The sequence below is a fragment of the Corapipo altera genome, unplaced genomic scaffold (assembly GCF_003945725.1).
Source record: "Corapipo altera isolate COAL_440 unplaced genomic scaffold, ASM394572v1 24, whole genome shotgun sequence".
NCBI classification, from domain to species: Eukaryota; Metazoa; Chordata; class Aves; order Passeriformes; family Pipridae; genus Corapipo; species Corapipo altera.
In genome coordinates, this window is record NW_020884903.1 from 1,129,836 (window position 1) to 1,143,315 (window position 13,480).

The window sequence follows — 13,480 nt, forward strand, 5'->3', positions numbered from 1 at the left end:
AGGATGCTATACAGTAGTGGAGCAGCAAAGCTTTATTACATTTACTTTTAATGTGTCCCTTTTCAGTTTGTTGAAAATCCATCTTCTCTTCTGAACATGTTCATGAAGCCCACAGAAAATTCTTTTTGTCATATCTGACTAAACCTTTTTTAATTTGACAGTGGAAATTGTGCTTCTGTACTGTTAGCTGTTTGTTTGTAATCTGGGCTTTTTCACTTATACAACAAAAATAGCTCCAATCTGAAGGTGAAAATTCTAGTCTGCATTTCTGTGCCAACAGTCACGGAAGAAGTCTAGCAGTGCAGGGGGATACAAACATATGCCTTAATCCTTCTGAACGAACAGGTGCCTCATAGTTAAAGACAGATGAATGCTTATTTGGAATATTTATTTGGCATATCCCCTATAGGTTCCTGCCTCTTACTGCCCTGTTGCAACACTAAGGACTCAATTCCCAAAGCACAGTATGGCAGCTCCTCCATTTTGTCTTCTCGTGCACCTGGTTTCTGGAAGCAGAGGGGCTCTTGTGTCAAGAGCTCAGCTGGGAAATATGCACAGCCCTTGGAGGTAAGTTTTGATATGTAGGGAGAGGAGAGGTAGAAGGATTCAGATCCTCAGGAGTTTGGGATGAGCCTACAGACTGAAATCTTACAAACATTTACAAGTTGTGGATTCCCTTGCTTTTTGCTTCTCTCTTGCTTTTCTTTTTTTTTCTTTTTCTTTTTTTTTCTTTTTTTTTTTTTTCTTGACAATGTGCACTTTGTTATAGCAACTGTAGCTGTGTTTAAGTCCTGGTGCAGCACTGGGAGCTTGAACCATGGTGAAGGACTTCCACCTCCTTGTTCTGTGGAGGATTTCCCATGATAGAACTGGGCTGTGGGAGCAGTCCCTGCATTTAGCCTTGCAGTGTGCAAACTTCCTGTTGTGAGGGCTTGTGCACGGTGATCCTGGAAATGTCTGCTACCAGGGCTGCTTTGGGACTCATTTGTCCTGGTTTGGGTAGATGGGCTGGGAATAAGAGCAGGTGCTGTGATTTGTGGGGCTTGGCCTGCTCTGCTGAGCTTTTGCTCTCCCTCTCACAGTCCCTGGCCACATCTCCGCCAGGGTGGTCCTCAGAGTACATCCTCCAGCCAGATGGGCACTGCATCTGCTGGCATAGGTGGACTAGGATGGACATGGAGACCCAGGTCCAGCTGGAGAAAAGGCTGGTTTTGTTTCCATGTGAGCTGCCACAAGCCTAAGAAGACATTAAGCAGACCATGCTCGTGTAGCTGCATTTTCACTATTTTCTTTTAAAGCTTTGGCTTTTATAGTTGAGAAAATAAAGATGACAAGTAAGCTGAAAACATTCTAAGGATCAGAAAATTTGTAAAGGTACTTCCTGACAGCCTTTATATTTTGACTATCTTGTTTCTTAATGGCATTTACAGTTACTGTGACAGCTACTATTATAACCCGTTAGGTTATTATATATGATTTTACAGCATGGATCATGAATTGATTACAAAAGGATCATTGCATATACTTAAGATCCATAATCTGCAGTGTATGCTACATTAAAAAATAAAAAATGCTTGAAGCAAGACTGTCTAATGGACACATGTCTTTTCAGACCATATTATTCTCCCTGATTGAATCACAGATTTCAAACGCTGGAGAGAAAGGGTTAAACCTCCTGACAGCTGTAAAAGTTTTCACAAAGCAAGTGGTAAGGGTACCGTTAAAAAAAAAACACACAGAAAATTAGTCCAACCCCTTCACAGTAGAGACTGAAAGACAGAAGATAATTCCTTGGTGAGACAATATTTGTCTCGGGTGACTATCACCATGAAATCTGTCTTTTTTATTTCATTTTCAATTTTAAGTAAAGGCATCAAAACTAATTATTAAAATAGCACCTCACACTCCTTATTACAGTAAAAAAGAGATTATTAACATTCATGAGGGCCCTACTTAAAAAATCAAAAGACTTCAAATGAGCTGAAAGATGAAATAGATCCTGCAAACAATAGGTAATTCATTAAGAATTATGGAATAACATCAATTAGACTCAATAACTACAAATACATTGACATATTTGACTACTTTTACACAATTTATTAACTCCACACACTAAAATTAAATACATGCAACTGCAAAAGTAGTAGAAGGCATATGTCTAAGTTCAGTAATTCTTTGACACCAGTAGCATCTTTGTTAATCATATGAATGGAGGAAAATAGCTTTTCACAACTGAGGGCATAATTTTTTGAGTGTTGCTGGAAAGACAGTGAAGCTGAAAGCACAGGATATGCTTTGGAAACTTGACCCAACAGAAGACAGCAATTAGCTTTAATTATGATTTCTAGTATGAATATTAATGTGGTCACTAGGTGTAAAAAAATCCTAACCACCTGTAAATAGTGTGTTTTGTATGGGTGAGATGGAATGGTTATTTCTTGAGGTCAACACTTTAGTGAGGCAACTTAAAAGAGCATATAAAGAGCAGTGGGATTGTATCCTGGGATATTAGCAATACAGGAAGGGCCATATGTCCTCTGACTAAAGAGCGTTACTTGTATAAAGACTAAAGAATATATAAAATCCCAAAATAATAAAAAACTATATAAATTTTCATATATGTATTATTTTATTGAAATCTGTAATGTCTCCTATGAATTATTTATGGCATTTAGTTCCACCACACACTATACCTTACACACATTTTCTAGCAAGCTGTCTTGTTTGCAGTAGTTAAGACTTGTTTTGCCAGTCTGTTATTCACAAAAAATTTATATTCTAAAAATCTTTCTAAACTGCTTTCAAACACACCTGCCCATTCCATGTCATACACACCATATGCCAGAGTCATGGGTAGTGTAAAGGGGTTTATGGCACTGATTTTATATGTGGAGCCCCCATAATCTACCCTGGCAGAGAGCAGAGCCTGACACCTGTGCAGGAAACTATAAAGCCTTAAATGTGTGATCAGCAGTTTGGGAAGAAGATTAATCATATGTTTTATGTGTTACCATTTCTCTGATAAGCCAGTAACTATGCCAGTTCAGAGGATGTATTGTGCCTTCAAAATTAATATGACAGTCAGAGTTGTCACTTCCCATTTACTCTGTGACCTTTGAGCTTGATCAGAGAAACTTGCACAGTTTTAAGTTATTTGCAAAACTTTTTTTTTTAATATGTTTTTACATCCTTTTGATAACATTGTGTGCAGTTTTAGTCCTCAGGCACTTTTCTCAGTAAAGCATCTAAAAGAACAAAATTACTTTTAAATATAATCATTAAGTGTTCCCCTGAATTAGAATATTATTGACTAAATTTCATGCCCACAATAAAGCTAATAAAGCAGGTTATTGGAGCAGGATTTGAGATTTTAATTCAGATTTACAATAAAACATAAGGAAAATGGGTAATGGATGTTGACTACCAAAGGTTACTGTGATGTGAGATAAAGACTGAGACATAGTTCAATCAGCATGATGGTGCTGAGAAAGTTTTCATCACAGTGAAGATGAATTTGTGATATTATGGACTGTTGCATTCAAAAACACGATAACTTTTCCCAAGTCTTACATAGAAACTCTCCATTTATATTACAGTAAAACATTATACATTTTTATATTACATTAAAACATTATACATTAACAGATATTTCTAAGAATGGCATGATTTTTGTTCATTATCCTTTTTAAATTAAGTCACTCTACAGAGAGAAAATCCTATGGAATAACTTTACAGTAGAAGTTCAACTCCCAAACAAATTTTGTTGCTGTAGAAATGTTTTTTTTTCTAAAAACTGAAAATACTTTTGACTGTATTGCAAAATAGAAAAAAAAAATCAATGACATTAATTGGCAAAATCATTCCATCTATTAACAGTGGGCGAACTATAATTAAAGACTTGGCAGCATAGGCAGCATAGACTTAATATCCTTAACTTCAGAATTCTGTAATTAAAACTGTAGATTTTGTTTGCAGTCCTACAAACATATCTCTAGCAAATGCTATCAAAAGATAATATGATAAACTATGATAGTTTACCATCCATTTTTATCTACCCCTCAGTTTAACTGTATTTTAGTCTGGAAAACATTGCCATTCCAGAATGAAGAGTGCCTTGGAACTGTTGATATAATCTGTTTTATCTTGCTTTTAGTCAGGAAATCATCAGCCATTGCTCCTAAAATGTATATCAAATTTTGTTCAAGTTTGATGTCTGGCTGATGCAGCTTATACAGGCACCGGTGGCCAAGTTCAGACTTCAGAAAGGTGAATACTGTGCCATCAGACTCAAGCGCAATTTCCCTCATTGTACTCCAGGCCCAAGCCAGGTCCAAAAAATAATTAATCCTGTGAAAAATTCTAAAACCTCCAGGATGTGAGACATGGGTTTGGACATCTCCTGTTTACTTTGGACAGTAACCCTTTCAGATTTAAGAGTTGCAGGAGCTGCTTGGCACAACCAAATGCATCCTGAAGACTTACGACCATTTCCCACACGGGTGTAATAGGAGGAAACATTTCTAGGTTCCAACATCGGCATTTTGGACATAGAGAGATAAGGAATGTTTCCAAGCACTGTGCATGCTTCCAGCAAAATGGAAAACTATATTCTCTGGTTATTAAGCAAACAGCATATCTGAGTAATTCTTACCAGGATGGTGATGACTCCTGTTGTTAGTTCTTATCTTTTTTTCTTTTTCTGAATAGAATTAAGGCCAATTTATTTCACCATGTAAAAATTATAAGAAAATAACATTTGTTATGAAATAAAAATTAATTCATTAAATTTAAAAGATACGTCTGAATTCTTCTTACCAGCAGTTTAGGCAAATACTGTGAGGTACTTGATAGGTTTCTGTTCCTTAGCAGTTACAAATGCTACTCTTTATTTTTTTCAAAAGAGAGTAATTTGGAATACTTATTTAAGAATGATGTTTCTATAAAAAAACCCACCAGTGAACCTTTGTACTGCTGGTAAACACAAATGAGGTTTTTGTTAAACAGTCTTTCTTCTAAGTTCAACAAACAGCCATTGAAATCCCTCATCTGTCCAGACATTACATGTTTGTGCTTTTACTAAAGTCTACCTGAAACAGTTCTGCACTGCAGTTACCTGGGGTAAGTCTAGAACTGCCTACAATCTTCTCTGAGTGTCTTCAGCTTCCAGGCTGGCACCTAAGACAGGCTAATATGACTCAGCTACTTTCTGGCCAAAATTTTTTGCTCCTTGCGAAATAAATAATGCAGTAACCATATTAATTCATCTACATTCTAAAAGCAAGCATTTTTTTTCTAGTGTGTATTTTGTTTTATATATTTTATATATATATTTGTATATATATGTTTAGTCAAATGGCACGAAAGAGAACTGAGGTAAAAACATCTCTTTTATAGTTGCTGAACAAAGTAAAATTACAGTAATATACATGGGTAAAAGAAAAAGCACATTAATTTTCTAGTTTGATTAATAGACCATTTGCAGGAGGAAATAATTTGTTAAAACAAAAGCTATACCAAGTAAAACATACTTCCTTGGTTAAAATTTTCTTCTATTTTCAGTGAAAATAATTTTCAAAGTGGAAACATCATGTTGCTTTATGCAAACTATCTGAGCTAAGCAAAGGACTTTTCAAAGCGTCTCCAAATCCTTTTTTCACTTTAGCAAAGATCTCTACCATTGATTTGATACTCTTTTTATGGATGAAAACCTTATCCAAGAATGAGAAATGTTTCCATTGAAATCACTTATCAAATAATAAGCCATTAATGTGTTTTCTTTCTGGAAGGGATGATGCCAAGTAAATTACTTTCATTATAGGTCAAATATCACCAGTACTAAGAGCCTTGGACATAATTTTTAAATGCTTTGATGGATCTATATCAATGCACTTTCTACTGCTGATGACTTCTGAAATCCCAGATCATCAAAATTCAATTCAGCTCAACTTACCCGTTCAGTTCCAGTTCAGGCCTCCTCTTCACAGAAGAGTTTCAATGAAGAGTCAGAGGACACAGGAACAAAGGGAAGGGTTCTGTTTGTTTATTTATAATTTTCCTTTTTAAGATCTCCCAGGAGAAGGAAAGAAAATAGTTCACAGTCTGGTAAGATCAGAACAGCAAAAGTATTTGCAGTATGGCACACAATAAAGCATTGCCTGCTACACTTCCAGCCACACCATCCTGTGAGACTCACAGATCAGCTCCAGATCCTGCCACAGATTTGCTCCAGGACCTAAAATTCCCCTCACCTCTGGAGAGTTTTCTTCCCTGGAGAGCCTTAAGGGACTGATGCAAACCAGATTTGATCCTCTACAGAATATCCGGTTATTTTTCTAATTTTTTGCTCTATGGATGGCTAGTTTTTAAGTACTACTTTAAAAGTGAGGTTGGTTTTCATTCCCACTGGCAATGTTCATATCCCAGTAAACTTGTACTTATTTTACAAGTCTGTTTTCTTTAATCATGTCATGGAGCAGACCACTAATTCTCTCCTTCTGGACAGCTGCAGTGAGACCACACAGGCTTCGCTCTGAGCACTAGCAGACTGGAAGGAGATGAAAAGACAGAGCAAGAACAAAACACCATTAGAAACCCAATGCTGTTCCCATCTGAATTGTTCTTATATGGTTCCTCACCAAGCCTGCAAACTTCAGGATCTTTGGTCTCCGTGGCCTGGCTATCAATTATTTTTTTTCCCCCACTGCTTTATTATCCCAAAAGTGATGGCAAAGCTGCATCCGAAGAGCTATCAATTAGCTCTTGGAGGTAATCCAAAACAACTAGCAGCCTACACTATACTTTTTGGTTGAGACACCGAGACCAGAAAAGGTGGTATTGAACTGATCTACCTGAGTAAATAAAGGATCTCTTTGGAGTACCTAATCAGAGATTTTTGAAGTGCAGTACACCAGTTATATTGAGGGATGATAATGGTGGGAAATAAAGTCCTTATGTTAATGTGCTGATTGATTAGTTATTTCCAAAAACACAACTTGAATATTGTATGCAGTTTTGGTCACCACAATATGAGAAAGATGTTAAGCTAGTAGAGAGTTTACAAAGGAAGGCAATGAAGATGGTAAAGGGACTTGAAGGGAAGTCCTAAGAGGAGCAGCTGAAGTCACTTAGACTGTTGAGCCTGAAAAAGAGGAGACTGAGGGGAGACCTCATTGCAGACTTCCTTGTGAGGGGTAGGCAGTGACCTCTTCTTCGTGATGACTAGTGACAGGACCTGAGAGAATGGCCTGAAATTGCATCAGGGAGGATTAGGTTGGATATTAGAAAAAGGTTTTTCACCCAGAGAGTGGTTGGGCACTGGAACAGTCTTCCTAGGGAAGTGGTCACAGGACCAAGCCTGACAGAGTTCAAGAAGCATTTGGACAATACTCTTAGGCACATGGTGTGACTCTTGGGGAGTGCCCTGTGCAGGGCCAGGAGCTGGACTTGAAAATCCTTGTGGGTCCCTCCCAACTTGGCATATTCTGCAATTCAGTAACGAGAATCTATTTTGAGTGCACAGTGAGCACTTGTGCTTTCCCTATTTCAAAGAAATTGGCAAGTTGGAAAAGTTTTGCACAACTACACAGACTGTAGTGGCCTCCATTTTAAAAGGAACTGCAATTTGAATCCCAACAAGAGATTACTCTGAGAAGACATTTCTGATTCCTGATTTGAAAGTACAAAGCATTCAATTTGATTTTTACAGTAGTGATGTTGTCTAAAGGAGAAACAGCTTGTGGTAAGTATTGCTGCCTTGACATAAAAAGCTCTCTTTCATCTTCCTGTCCAAGATGACATTTTTTGTAACATGAATCTCGCTTGAACTTCTGGAAAGAAAACTACAGTTTGGAAACCTGGTTGTTCAGTTTGCACTATTTGCATAGTGCAGATGTTTATATACCTACTGATGCAAGAGACACTGTCATTGACTGCTTCCATCTCTGCAGCACATTCAGTGTCATTCATATTAAATGTGTTTTGCCATCAGGAATTCAGATACAGCCTTTCTCTCGAGGATGGTAGCCTTAGCTTATAGTCTCACCTTAAACCTATGATTTTAAGAGATATATATGTTATCTTACGGACATTATAATCACTCAGAGAAGTAATGGCTTGGAATGCAAGCTCCCTGCAGAAGTTACTGGTGGCCCCAATGGGGATGGGCACACTGTTTGCAGATTCTACAGGTTGCAGTTTTTAATTTGGACACTCTCCTCTGCCAGCATACACAGTTATGTGTCTGCACCCTTCCTCAAATAGCCTTGGACACTCCTTCTAGGTCTGCCTCTCCTATGAACCAATGTAATATTTGACATCAGAGGTGCCTGGGGCTGAGGTCAGCTAGTGTCATAGACAGAACCATTCAGCCACCAGCCACAGGCACGTTCAGGAGCTGTTTGGGAGGTCAGAGTGCCCCAGCTGCAAGATTTGCTGCCATGCATCGGCACTCTTTGGGCATGGCAGCAGACAGCATTTTACACTAGTGACCACGAGGTTTATAGGGGAATCCAACTACTCAGCAGCTCAGAGCCAGACAACAGCACTTTTCCATCAACCCATCTCTTATACCTCATCTCTCAATTTTGTCATTAATAGAGTGCATTTCATGATAATTATTTTCATTCACACTTTTAGTGCACACACTCTAGATAATTTACAGGCTTGTTACTAGAGGCCTGTCAGTTTGTAAGCCTCAGCTCGGTGCTGTGGAAGGTCATGAAGCAGACCATCCTGAGTGCCATGACACATGCAGGACAATCAGGTGATCAGGCCCAGCCAGCATAGATTTGTGAAAGGCAGATCCTGCTTGGCCAAGCTGATCCCCTTCTGTGTAAAGATCACCTGCTTAGTGGATGAGGGGAAGGCTGTGGATATTGTCTTCCTAGACTTTTGTAAAACCTTTAACACCATTTCCCACACCATTTTCCTGGAGAAACTGACTTCCTGTGGTGTGGAAGTCATCATCACCAGCTTCACTGCTCTTCTTACAAGACCAGGTGCTGGGTCCTGTGCATGGGTCACAGCAACCCCATTTAGCACTACAGTCTCGGGGCAGACTGGCTGGAAAACTGCTTGGTGGGAAAGGACCTGGGAGCACTCGTTGACAGCTGTCTGAACATGAGGCAGCAGTATGCCCAGGTGACCAAGAAGGCCAATGGCACCCTAGCCTATATCAGAAACAGTGTGACCAGCAGGACTAGAGAAGGGTTCACTGCCCTGTAATCAGCACTGGTGAGGTCACAGTTCAAATCCCGTGTTCAGTTTTGGGCCCCTCACTACAAGAAAGATGCTGAAATGCTGGAGTGTATCCAGAGAAGGACAATGAGGCTGGTGAAGCATCTGGATCCCAAATCTTCTGAGGAGAGGCTGAGGAAGCTAGGAGTGTTCAGTTTAGAGAAAAAGTGGCTCAGGAGGTAGCTTGTCACTTTCTACAACAATGTGAAAGGAGATTGTAGTGAATGGAGGGTCAGCCTCTTCTCCCAAATAACAATCAATAGTAAAAGGAAATGGCCTCCAGTTATGCCAGGGTAAGTTTAGATTGGATATTAGGAAAACTTTTTTCCCAGAAAGGATTGTCAAGCATTGCAACAAGCTGTCCAGGGAAGAGGTGGAGTCACCATGCCTGAAGTTATTCAAAAGATCTAAATGATCTTTAAGGTCTTTTCCAACCTTAAAAATTCTATGATTCTGTGATCACAAGTAAGTTCGAAAGTTCAATTTTTATTTCAAACAACCAATTGATTCAAATGTGTCCAACAAAGCTTCTTAGCTTCAATTGAAAACAAAAGTTTTGGATGGATGGTGAATGAAATCAAGAGTTTATTTGCAAGCTTTTAATTTGCTCAAGGTGGAATAGGGCCTCAGGCACAGCATATGCATCAATCAGTGAAAAGTGCTTGTACTGAGGAACCAGCAGCGACTATTTTTCTGACAAATATTTACCCCTATGAGTTGCATTATCTTTCTAGCCAAAATCTTTGTTACCAGCTCCTCAACAAACTGAAATGAAATTGTCTGAAATGCCATCAGATCTAGATAAATGCAATCATGAACATCTTACTGTGTCAAAATTAACATAAAAATGAACATTAAAATTAGTATTACATTGAATAAAATTAGTATCGCTGCCTGCAAAGTATTCTTTGTGCTTTTCATTTCAGCACCAAATTCTATTTATCTTCTCCCAAACTTTTCTTTTCAAGATGTGTCCCAGGCTGGCAGACTGACAATGCCAAATTACTTTGTAGCCTAGGAATTGTGGGGAGGAATCTGGAGATTTTGCTGACTGGGCAGAGAATAGGTGGTATATCTGCCACACAGTGAAAAATATGGGAAGTGGTTTGGGAATGTAATAAGAGCATATTAGCTGGATGTTTCTGTTAGAACATTCAGTAGCAAAATATTTAATGATGCTGACATTTAAATTGTGATAATTAGATTTCCTAGTTAGCACCACATTAAGAAGAATGACAACAGTTTATATGTTGCTCAGAGCTATTATCTCAGACTGTCTACCAACTTGGATTGGCAAGAATGACCTGGTTCATATTCTATTTATATATGAGTTTTATTTTGGTGTTAATGAAAGCTTAGCTCTTGGATCACAGTCCTCTTCTATTATGTGGCTCTATGAGGATGGAAATCACGAAAGGCTTGCTTTCAGCCAAGCTCTGAGCTTCTCTAGTGAGATAGCCCCACAAAGCATTACCTCTACAATTACTGGTCTGCAAATATGGCAGGATATGACACCTCCTTTTCAAGGGAAGATAGATTATCTAGATGTCTTAGAAGGTACACTGGACGTTTGAATAGAAAATATTTTCTTTGCAAAAAGATTGCAGGAGGAGCAGAGTAAATGCTTGCCACTGTTCCCCCTCTAAGACATTTGTGCCCTGGCTGTAAGAGGTTTGCTACACCAGGCAGCATGGAGAGCTGCACCTACGGTGACACAGACTGACAGTCTCCAACTGATGGCCAGTTTTGCTGCCATTCTCGGTAACTGTAGGGAAGCAATCCATGTGAAAAAAAAACATCTTCTGCAAGTTGATTTTTTCCCCCACAGTGTTTTTGCAACAGAACAGCTTTGGTGAACGAGATGAGGAAAGAATCTACTGTCCTGCCCATTTTAAGAAATATTATGTTCATTCTCTTCTTTTTCTCCTATGGGGAGGGGACTGGTCTCACTGTTAACTGTACTTTTGGCCCACATGACAAATTAATTATTTCAGTTTAGATGTCCTTGTCACAACTTTGGGGAAGGCAGCTTGTCTTCTGAAATGCTGCCTGCAGCCAGCTTACTCTGCAGCCGAGTGTGACTGGGTACAAGTCCAAGCCCAAAAAACAGGGAGTCGATCCCCCTGATATGGGGGCTCCTGCCAGCTGAAGGGTAGAAGCCCCTGCCTGGATTGAAGGTTGGAAGGATCCCAAAAGCAAGTGCATCTGAGGGGATGTCAAAGCTGAGGGAGGAAAAGAGGGAAAAGAGGACTAGAGTAGGACTAAAGAGGCAGAATAAGTGCATATGGGATGAACGGTGGGACACAGGGATGTGTGGTGGTGATGAATGGAGATAGAAGACCAAATAATATGGGTAAGAGCAAATTGAAGAGAAAAGAGAGAGCATGGAGACAGACTGCTTGTAGCCACTGGGGTTTTCTGCCCTCCAAGAAGCCAGGTTGATCCCAGGGGCTTCTCCACCCTTCTGCTGTCAGTCGATATCTAAGAAATTCAATAACGATGTGTGAATCTCACCTTCTCTCATTTCCAAAAGGCTGGCTTGCTGTCTAGCACAACCCCCCACACTGTTCCAGTAGCAAAAGTGTTCAGGAAGCCAAGATTTATGCTGTTCTTGTGGGGATAAACAATACTGCTGCTAAAGTTCAAATGATGCCTGCCTGGTTTTTGAAGAAATCATTAAGCCCTCCAGAAAAATTCTAAACAAGTCTCTTATTAAAGAAAAAAAAAAAGCTGCAGAGGAAAGCACTCAGAATTTAAGAAAAGCATCCAGAATTAGCAGAGACTGAGTATACTCCCCATGTATGTGCTCACTGTGAAACAGTGTTTAATTAGGTGACCATGTAATATTTCATCCACATGACCTTTACCTGATCCTACACACAGGGCAATGAGTCTTCAAATTTTTTGCTACTCTTATAAAGCACATTTCTGTAGCAGGCATTTTATTTTGCTCTACAGGAATTAAATGTATTTATTCAGTTGTTGTAGGTTAACAGGGGAACTATCTGAGGAGAAGAAGAAAGGAAGAATGACTTGATGAGTAACTAATCACTCATGAAATTCTCATAGTGACAGTTTCTACAGGGATTTCTGAATTTGTGAACTACATTATCTTCACTGTGAGCAAATCAGGCATTATTGACTTTGTCTGGTATATATGCATAGCAAGGGATGAAATTACATAGCAGCCCTCCCCTTGGAGGAAGCATTAATATGGTCTTTTCACCTATACTACTGTTTATTTTCATGAAACTTTCAGGATCGGAAGATTGCATAACTTGAGACCTGCTGTCAGATCTGGCCAGTGGTAAGCGTGCGAGCAGAGAGACAGACACCCCCAGCCCCCACTCACACTCATTCACAGTTAGTCAATCAGTCACCTGAGTGTGAGCACCCAAGCCTCATTTCTATGGGCCACACAGATTGAGTCCACATATGGCAGATTGCAGAAGGCTTTTTCCAGTGTCTACAGCATTGGATTTGCTCAGAAAAGTTCGGAGTCCCATATTTGCGAAGCCTTATCCTGGGCTTCTGGGCAAGGAATGCCTGGCCGCATGAAGAGCACTGGTGCTGTCAAGACAAGTTTTTAAGGGAGGGAAGCCCCAAAATGCAGCCTATGAATCCTCGCTGGGTGAGGATAGCCAGCTGCAGAGCCTTTAAAACCAAATGCACTGTTTCATCAGAAATGATACCTCTGACGGTACACATTCCCTCGAGCTTGAAGTATCTGCAAACAGTCAATTTGCTCACAGTATGGAAGCTTATCATCAGGCAACTAATTCAGCTTTCCTCCACTGGGATAATAAATTCTATTTACTTAACCTGTTATCAGCAACAATTGTTGTTTAGAAAGAGTGAAACAGAACATGATTGATTAGTTCTTTCTGCAGCTCTTTGAGGATCCAAGGTTATTTTTGTCATTCATCATGCCACATTAACACAAGCACAATTCCTTTCGAGGTACCAGTGTGGCTATCATGGTAACGGAGTGGATTATTTAGTGACATATTCAGCAAGAGTAGCTGTTTTTCTCCCATCTTCACTGCAACATGAATATAGGATTTCTAAGGCTACCGTACACTTACAGCTTTTTCTCCCATACTTTATTTAGACAGGAAAACCTGCTGGTTTCTGTATAAATTTCAGTGTCTAGAAATAAACTGCAATCCTCTGAACTAAAACTGAAATTCAGATATATCTCTTTGCTAGAAGAAAAAATTAAACTAGAGCTTTTTTTGTTTTATTT